This window comes from Pseudophryne corroboree, chromosome 1 (assembly GCF_028390025.1).
Source record: "Pseudophryne corroboree isolate aPseCor3 chromosome 1, aPseCor3.hap2, whole genome shotgun sequence".
NCBI classification, from domain to species: domain Eukaryota; kingdom Metazoa; phylum Chordata; class Amphibia; order Anura; family Myobatrachidae; genus Pseudophryne; species Pseudophryne corroboree.
In genome coordinates this window covers 723,299,213-723,306,518 of record NC_086444.1, presented here as the reverse complement: position 1 = coordinate 723,306,518, position 7,306 = coordinate 723,299,213, and the positions used below count along the sequence as shown (strand labels likewise).

General features: G+C 39.9%; 1 pseudogene; it reads right to left on the bottom strand.

Moving 5' to 3' along the window:
- Positions 1–1,895: 1,895 nt before the first annotated feature.
- LOC134949076 (5S ribosomal RNA) lies at positions 1,896–2,015 on the bottom strand (annotated as a pseudogene).
- Between the last annotated feature and the right edge of the window lie 5,291 nt (positions 2,016–7,306).

The following is a 7,306-nucleotide window of genomic DNA, read 5'->3' as shown; positions in this document are numbered from 1 at the left end:
CCTACCAGACTCAGTTTAGAAAATGTGCCCGGAGGAGCCGGTCACGCTGAAGGAAGCTCCTGAAGAGTTTTCTGCATTTATTTTCTCTTTGTTATTTTCAGGCAGGGCTGGTTGGCACCAGCCTGCCTGCCTCGTGGAACTTAGGGGGGGAACGGCCCAACCTCTTGAAGGGTTAATGGTCCCATTCCCCACTGACAGGACACTGAGCTCCTGAGGGAACTATTTGCAAGCCCCACCACGGCGAGCGTACAGTCCCATAGCACGCCGCCACCCCTAACAGAGCCAGAAGAATGAAGAGTGGTGAGTACTGAGCCGGCTTCCCGGTTAGGGGGGCGCCGGCCATTATGGCGGCACGATGGTACGGAGACTCACGGCTTCTAAACGGGGCGGAATCCATCTCCAGACACAGCACACAACTGCGTCTCAGTACACTGTACACAGTACCCAAACTGGCAAACACAGCCTTAAAACGGTTCTACTCCATTTTAAACACAAAAATTACCTCAGCCAGTATAGAAAAAGCGGAAAGACCGCGCGCCATTGAAGGGGCAGGGCTTCACTATGAGAGGATCCAGCAGCTCACCAGCGCCATTTTCCCTCTGCAGTGGACACAGATGCTGACTGACAGGGACGCGCAGCTCCTCCAGTGTGACTCCAAATTACCTCAGCGGTACCAGGGGGTCATAGCAGGGGGGAAGCGACTATTAGTGTACTAAGTCCCCTATTAGGGTACTTAGTCTGCGACCTGGATAAGCTTGACATTAGCGGTAAGGGCGCTTTGGGGGCTGTCTCCAAACTACTCTGTGTCTCCCTGAAGGGCTCTTTGTGAGTTACTTGTGATTAAGCTTTTCCTGTGTGTGTGTGCTGTCACATTTACATTATGTCATGCAAAGAGTGTGTTTCTTGTACAGGAAGTGTTCCTCTTCATCAGGGGGCTCACTACTGGGTACTCAGGGTTCACAGAATAGCGGGGCTGAACCGGAGTGGGTTAATTCTCTTAAAGGAATGATCTCCACTCCTTATACAAAATTGTCCCGCAATGAGAAAGAGACGCAATACTTAAAACAGACTGTGGATGAGTTTATGAACAGAGACTCAGTCCCCAAAACAGTGTCTCATTCCCCTCTCATTTGTCCACAAAAGCGATCTCTGGCCCATATCCTGCGGTCTGACGCTGACAGGTCAGACATGGAGGAGGGTGAGGTGGATTTGGAGTGGGGGGATGCGGCTCTGTCACAGGGAATAGAGGCTCTTATATAGGCTATCAGAGATGTTCTGCATATTCCTGATAAGGTTTGGAAAAGAAGCTTTTTTTGGGACCGCACTAGTCTTGCAATAAATTTCTAATGCCCTCTGAAAAACTGATTTATGACGCTAAATTGCGTTATGGATACAGCAACCTTGTGCATGTGGATTAAAAATCCTTTTGCAAATATTTGTTGCTATCAGTGGTGCTCCCTAGAGTCAATAGGAGTATCAGCTAAGAAAACCCAACAAAAGAGAGTTGGAAAGTAGACTCTTGTGTGGGAGCACTCAATTCAGAGGATTGGGTGTGTATTAATCAATTCTGATAAAACATAACTTTATTTATTCATTATTAAAAGATGATTATAGGAGTGAATTGTACGTAAATAGTGTAGCTACGCGAAAATATAACACTGTGTTGTATATAATTCATGTGGTTTTCAATACCACAATGAGAACCAGAAATCCAAATCTTTGGGCTAATGGTTTTACTGAGATCACAGTAACACCTTTGTGTAATATATGACCATCATTTATTCTACAGCAATCCTATTCAGGATTATTTAGTCGTAGAGAATTAAATCATAAGTCATACAGAACCGAATGCCAATTGATATTATTGGGGATCACTCTAGATCGGGCAGAAGAATTTTTTGCAGTACCAGGGTGTTCCAGGGTGGTCTCCCATCCGAGTACTGACCCGGCCCTCCACTGCTTGGCTTCCAAGATCAGACGAGATCGGGCATCTCCAGCAGGGTATGTCCGCAATTATTTAATCTGCCCATTCAGTCAATCCCAATACTCGTATCGCCAGAATTGTATATCATAGGTGATCTGAATCAGTCGTATGTTCAGTATCTAGAATTATCTTATGCCCATAGAAATGAAATTGTAACAATATTATTCATGTGCAATAATTATATACAGGGGCGTCCACTGTGCAATTCGACAAAATTACGATGAGGACAGTTAACATATATAAAAATTCTATGAAGGGGCGTCCACTTGCATAGCCGGGATAAGGTGGTGATATATGATAAGACGACAATTATAGCAATCCTGTTGCTGTCATAATTATTGTGTAATAAAAAATATGGTATATGTAGCCTCAAATAATTTGTCACACACACCAAAACAAAATTCTCACTATATGTGAGCCTCTAAATCCTGATCATATATTTGCAAAAAAATATTTTTTAACAACATGTCAGAGAGGCTAAAGTGAGAGAGAGAGCAAAAAAACAGCTAAGGATATTCTTTGATATCCACAGCAGAAGACAATGCACATAAAAATAATTAAGTAGCAGTTTGCTGCAAGGTTAGAACTAATATACAGCTTGAAGATTCTTTGTACAATAATCTGCCGTACTTAAGAATATACCAGTTCGCTCCCAATACCTATTGGGTACCGTACAAGTCCAGCACCTCTTGGAGCAATCAAAATATGTACATGCACTATAATACTCAGATAGCTATAGGACTCAACCTATCATTGATAGTCACATAGAGACAGTGCATGAAATTTGCTCAAATTATATAATGCACATACACACAGGCAACATCTAAATGTTTTAAGGCAAATTAATAGCCTATTGTGGCTGTAGTAAATATGCTAAGAAAAAAGGTGCTTTTAGGTATAAAGTATGAGTTCATACGATACCAATACTAAAGGAGCTGCCTGTGGAAAACTGACGCTGGTAAGTCCTGTTAGGAACAAGGCTCCGGAGGTGCAGTAAAACTGAAGCCATGTACTGACTTCAGTGTGGAGGGTGTGAGGAGGTTATCAGCTGTTTCCTAACGCTGCTTGGATCCACATGCAGCTGCTGCTCTCCGAAGTGGTGCAGCGTGTAGTCGCGGTGTGTCTCCCGGCTCTCAGCGGCTTGCCGCCGTTGCCCGGGTAACTGTCCTTGAGTTCCGGTTGTTGCGATCACGCGTGCGCACCACGTGACCGCAGAGGAGAGTGACGTACGTTTCGCAGTGTAGCTTGATCACAGAACGTAGTGTGATCAGTAGGAGTTTCTTATTTAAGGACGGTGCTGGATGCTCATTGGGTATTGAGTTGTGATGGACATTTTACTTCACCTATCCTTGGGTCTGTTAGGACATCAGTCAGAGTAAAGGGAGAACATGATGATCTGCACACTAATATATATCCCCAATGATTGGCATATATTTGTTCAATGATATTATTATTATATATGCCTGTTTGATAATTAATTTGGGATTTGACATTGTTATAATATTAAATATAATAATTAATCAAGGTGCACAATTTTCAATAAGCTAAAAATAAATAGTGGGATTTAAAATCTAAAATGTTGACAATCTAAAAGGTTATTTAACATGGGGGTGATATGGGATTAACTATGTGCGTGTCGTTGTCCATATCTATATATTAACTAGATGGAAAAAGTGATACTAAAATATGAATAGAAAACCTTGTATAATAAATTTATTAAATAGTAGGATGTGAAATATATGTATATAAATAAAAATTTATATAAATAAATAAATCATTAAATAAATAAATAATTAAATAAAATGGAATGGGCAATAATAAAAAGTGCCTATAGAAATGTGATTTAAAGTGGGAAGAAAAGAGGGAAAACCTAATAAGGTCAAAAAAGGGGTGGGGAGGGGGGGGGAATGTGGTAAGGAATGGGGGGAAAAAGGGGGGGAAGAAAGGGAGGGAAAAATGATGGGGGGAGGGGAAAAGGGTGGGGGGGATTGGTAAGAAAATGGGGGGGGGGAGGCTAAGGGGGAAAGAAAAAAACTTTACAATACAAAGCGCAGATCTGGCACAGAGACTCTGCAATAGAGGATACAGTAAAACCTCTGTGAAAAAAGCATTAAAATCTGTTAAAGTCATCAAGAGAGAAGATATTATCTTCAAGCAGAAAAAAGAAGTAAAAAAGTCTGAAAACACCATTCGCTTCGTTGGAAACTTCTGCCAAGAATGGAGAAAGATCAACGAAGCAATACAGAAGCACTGGCATATTTTACACATAGACCCTACTCTATCTAAGAAACTTGGTCCCAAAGTCTCTATGAGTTGGCGCAGATCAAAAAACTTAAAAGACCAACTGGTACAGAGTCACTTTCAGAAATTCCCTGACAAAAAAACAATAATTACGGGCACATAACCTTGCGGGAAATGCAAAGCCTGCAAATACATTGTCCCCACAAAAGAAGTAGAGGACAAATATGGGAATACAATTCTAATTACGGATTACATGAATTGTCAAACAGAGGGTGTTATCTACTGCCTCAGTTGTAGTTGTAACCAGAAATATATTGGCATGACGACACGACCCTTCAAACAGCGTATCCTAGAACATATAGGATCCATACGCAATGCCATCACAGACAAGCAAAGGATGAAACAACTAACATCAGTTGCCCATCACTTTTACACTTGTCACGTGAGCAGGTATGAAGAGCTAAAAATCTTTGGTCTAGAAAGGATCAGACTTGGAATACGAGGAGGAAACCTAACTGACAGTCTACTGAAGAAAGAAAGCGAATGAATCTTTAAGATGGGAACTTTACATCCAGCTGGCATGAATGAAAATATTAACTTTGGGGTCTTTTTAAATTAATTAACTTATTATTTTTTGAGTCACGAAGAATCCATTTTCATCTTGATTACACACATTAATGTTATAATATTGATATATGCCATTTAGTATATAGTCAGTACAACAGTACAATACAAAATAACAGTATAATTGTCACATTTATTACAACCTATAATCTTCATCCAACACCACTACACATCACATCTTCACCTCACTTCAATGTGGGTTCCTAGGTTATAATTTTTCCACACAAACAGTAAGATACAGAGTCCTTGCACAAATTACCCTCCTAATTGTCACGTTTTAATTAATCACACTCGGCATATACTATCAATTAAGTCATTTATCCATTTTCAAAAAATCTTTCTTTTTCTTTAATATCACTATTATTATTATCCACAAATTCATCACTTACACTTCACTACTTTCCCCTCTCAAAACTAATTACACCCACTCCCAACCCCCCCTTTTTCTTTCCCCCTTAGCCCCCCCCCCCCATTTTCTTACCAATCCCCCCCACACCCTCCCCCCCACCCTTTTCCCCTCCCCCCCATTATTTTTCCCTCCCTTTCTTCCCCCCCCTTTTTCCCCCCATTCCTTCCCACATTTCCCCCCCTCCCCACCCCTTTTTTGACCTTATTAGGTTTTCCCTCTTTTCTTCCCACTTTAAATCACATTTCTATAGGCACTTTTTATTATTGCCCATTCCATTTTATTTAATTATTTATTTAATTATTTATTGATTTATTTATTTATATATATTTTTATTTATAATACATATATTTCACATCCTACTATTTAATAAATTTATTATACAAGGTTTTCTATTCATATTTTAGTATCACTTTGTCCATCTAGTTAATATATAGATATGGACAACGACACGCACATAGTTAATTCCATATCACCCCATGTTAAATAACCTTTTAGATTGTCAACATTTTAGATTTTAAATCCCACTATTTATTTTTAGCTTATTGAGAATTGTGCACCTTGATTAATTATTATATTTAATATTATAACAATGTCAAATCCCAAATTAATTATCAAACAGGCATATATAATAATAATATCATTGAACAAATATATGCCAATCATTGGGGATATATATTAGTGTGCAGAACATCATGTTCTCCCTTTACTCTGACTGATGTCCTAACAGACCCAAGGATAGGTGAAGTAAAATGTCCATCACAACTCAATACCCAATGAGCATCCAGCACCGTCCTTAAATAAGAAACTCCTACTGATCACACTACGTTCTGTGATCAAGCTACACTGCGAAACGTACGTCACTCTCCTCTGCGGTCACGTGGTGCGCACACGTGATCGCAACAACCGGAACTCAAGGACAGTTACCCGGGCAACGGCGGCAAGCCGCTGAGAGCCGGGAGACACACCGCGACTACACGCTGCACCACTTCGAAGAGCAGCGGCTGCATGTGGATCCAAGCAGCGTTAGGAAACAGCTGATAACCTCCTCACACCCTCCACACTGAAGTCAGTACATGGCTTCAGTTTTACTGCACCTCTGGAGCCTTGTTCCTAACAGGACTTACAGGCGGCAGTTTTCCACAGGCAGCTCCTTTAGTATTGGTATCGTATCATACTTTATACCTAAAAGCCCCTTTTTTCTTAGCATATTTACTACAGCTACAATAGGCTATTAATTTGCCTTAAAACATTTAGATGTTGCCTGTGTGTATGTGCATTATATAATGTGAGCAAATTTCATGCACTGTCTCTATGTGCCTATCAATGATAGGTTGAGTCCTATAGCTATCTGAGTATTATAGTGCATGTACATATTTTGATTGCTCCAAGAGGTGCTGGACTTGTACGGTACCCAATAGGTATTGGGAGCGAACTGGTATATTCTTAACTACGGCAGATTATTGTACAAAGAATCTTCAAGCTGTATATTAGTTCTAACCTTGCAGCAAACTGCTACTTAATTATTTTTATGTGCATTGTCTTCTGCTGTGGATATCAAAGAATATCCTTAGCTGTTTTTTTGCTCTCTCTCTCTCACTTTAGCCTCTCTGACATGTTGTTAAAAAATATTTTTTTGCAAATATATGATCAGGATTTAGAGGCTCACATATAGTGAGAATTTTGTTTTGGTGTGTGTGACAAATTATTTGAGGCTACATATACCATATTTTTGATTACACAATAATTATGACAGCAACAGGATTGCTATAATTGTCGCCTTATCATATATCACCACCTTATCCCGGCTATGCAAGTGGACGCCCCTGCATAGAATTTTTATATATGTTAACTGTCCTCATCGTAATTTTGTCGAATTGCACAGTGGACGCCCCTGTATATAATTATTGCACATGAATAATATTGTTACAATTTCATTTCTATGGGCATAAGATAATTCTAGATACTGAACATACGACTGATTCAGATCACCTTTGATATACAATTTTGGCGATACGGGTATTGGGATTGACTGAACGGGCAGATTAAAT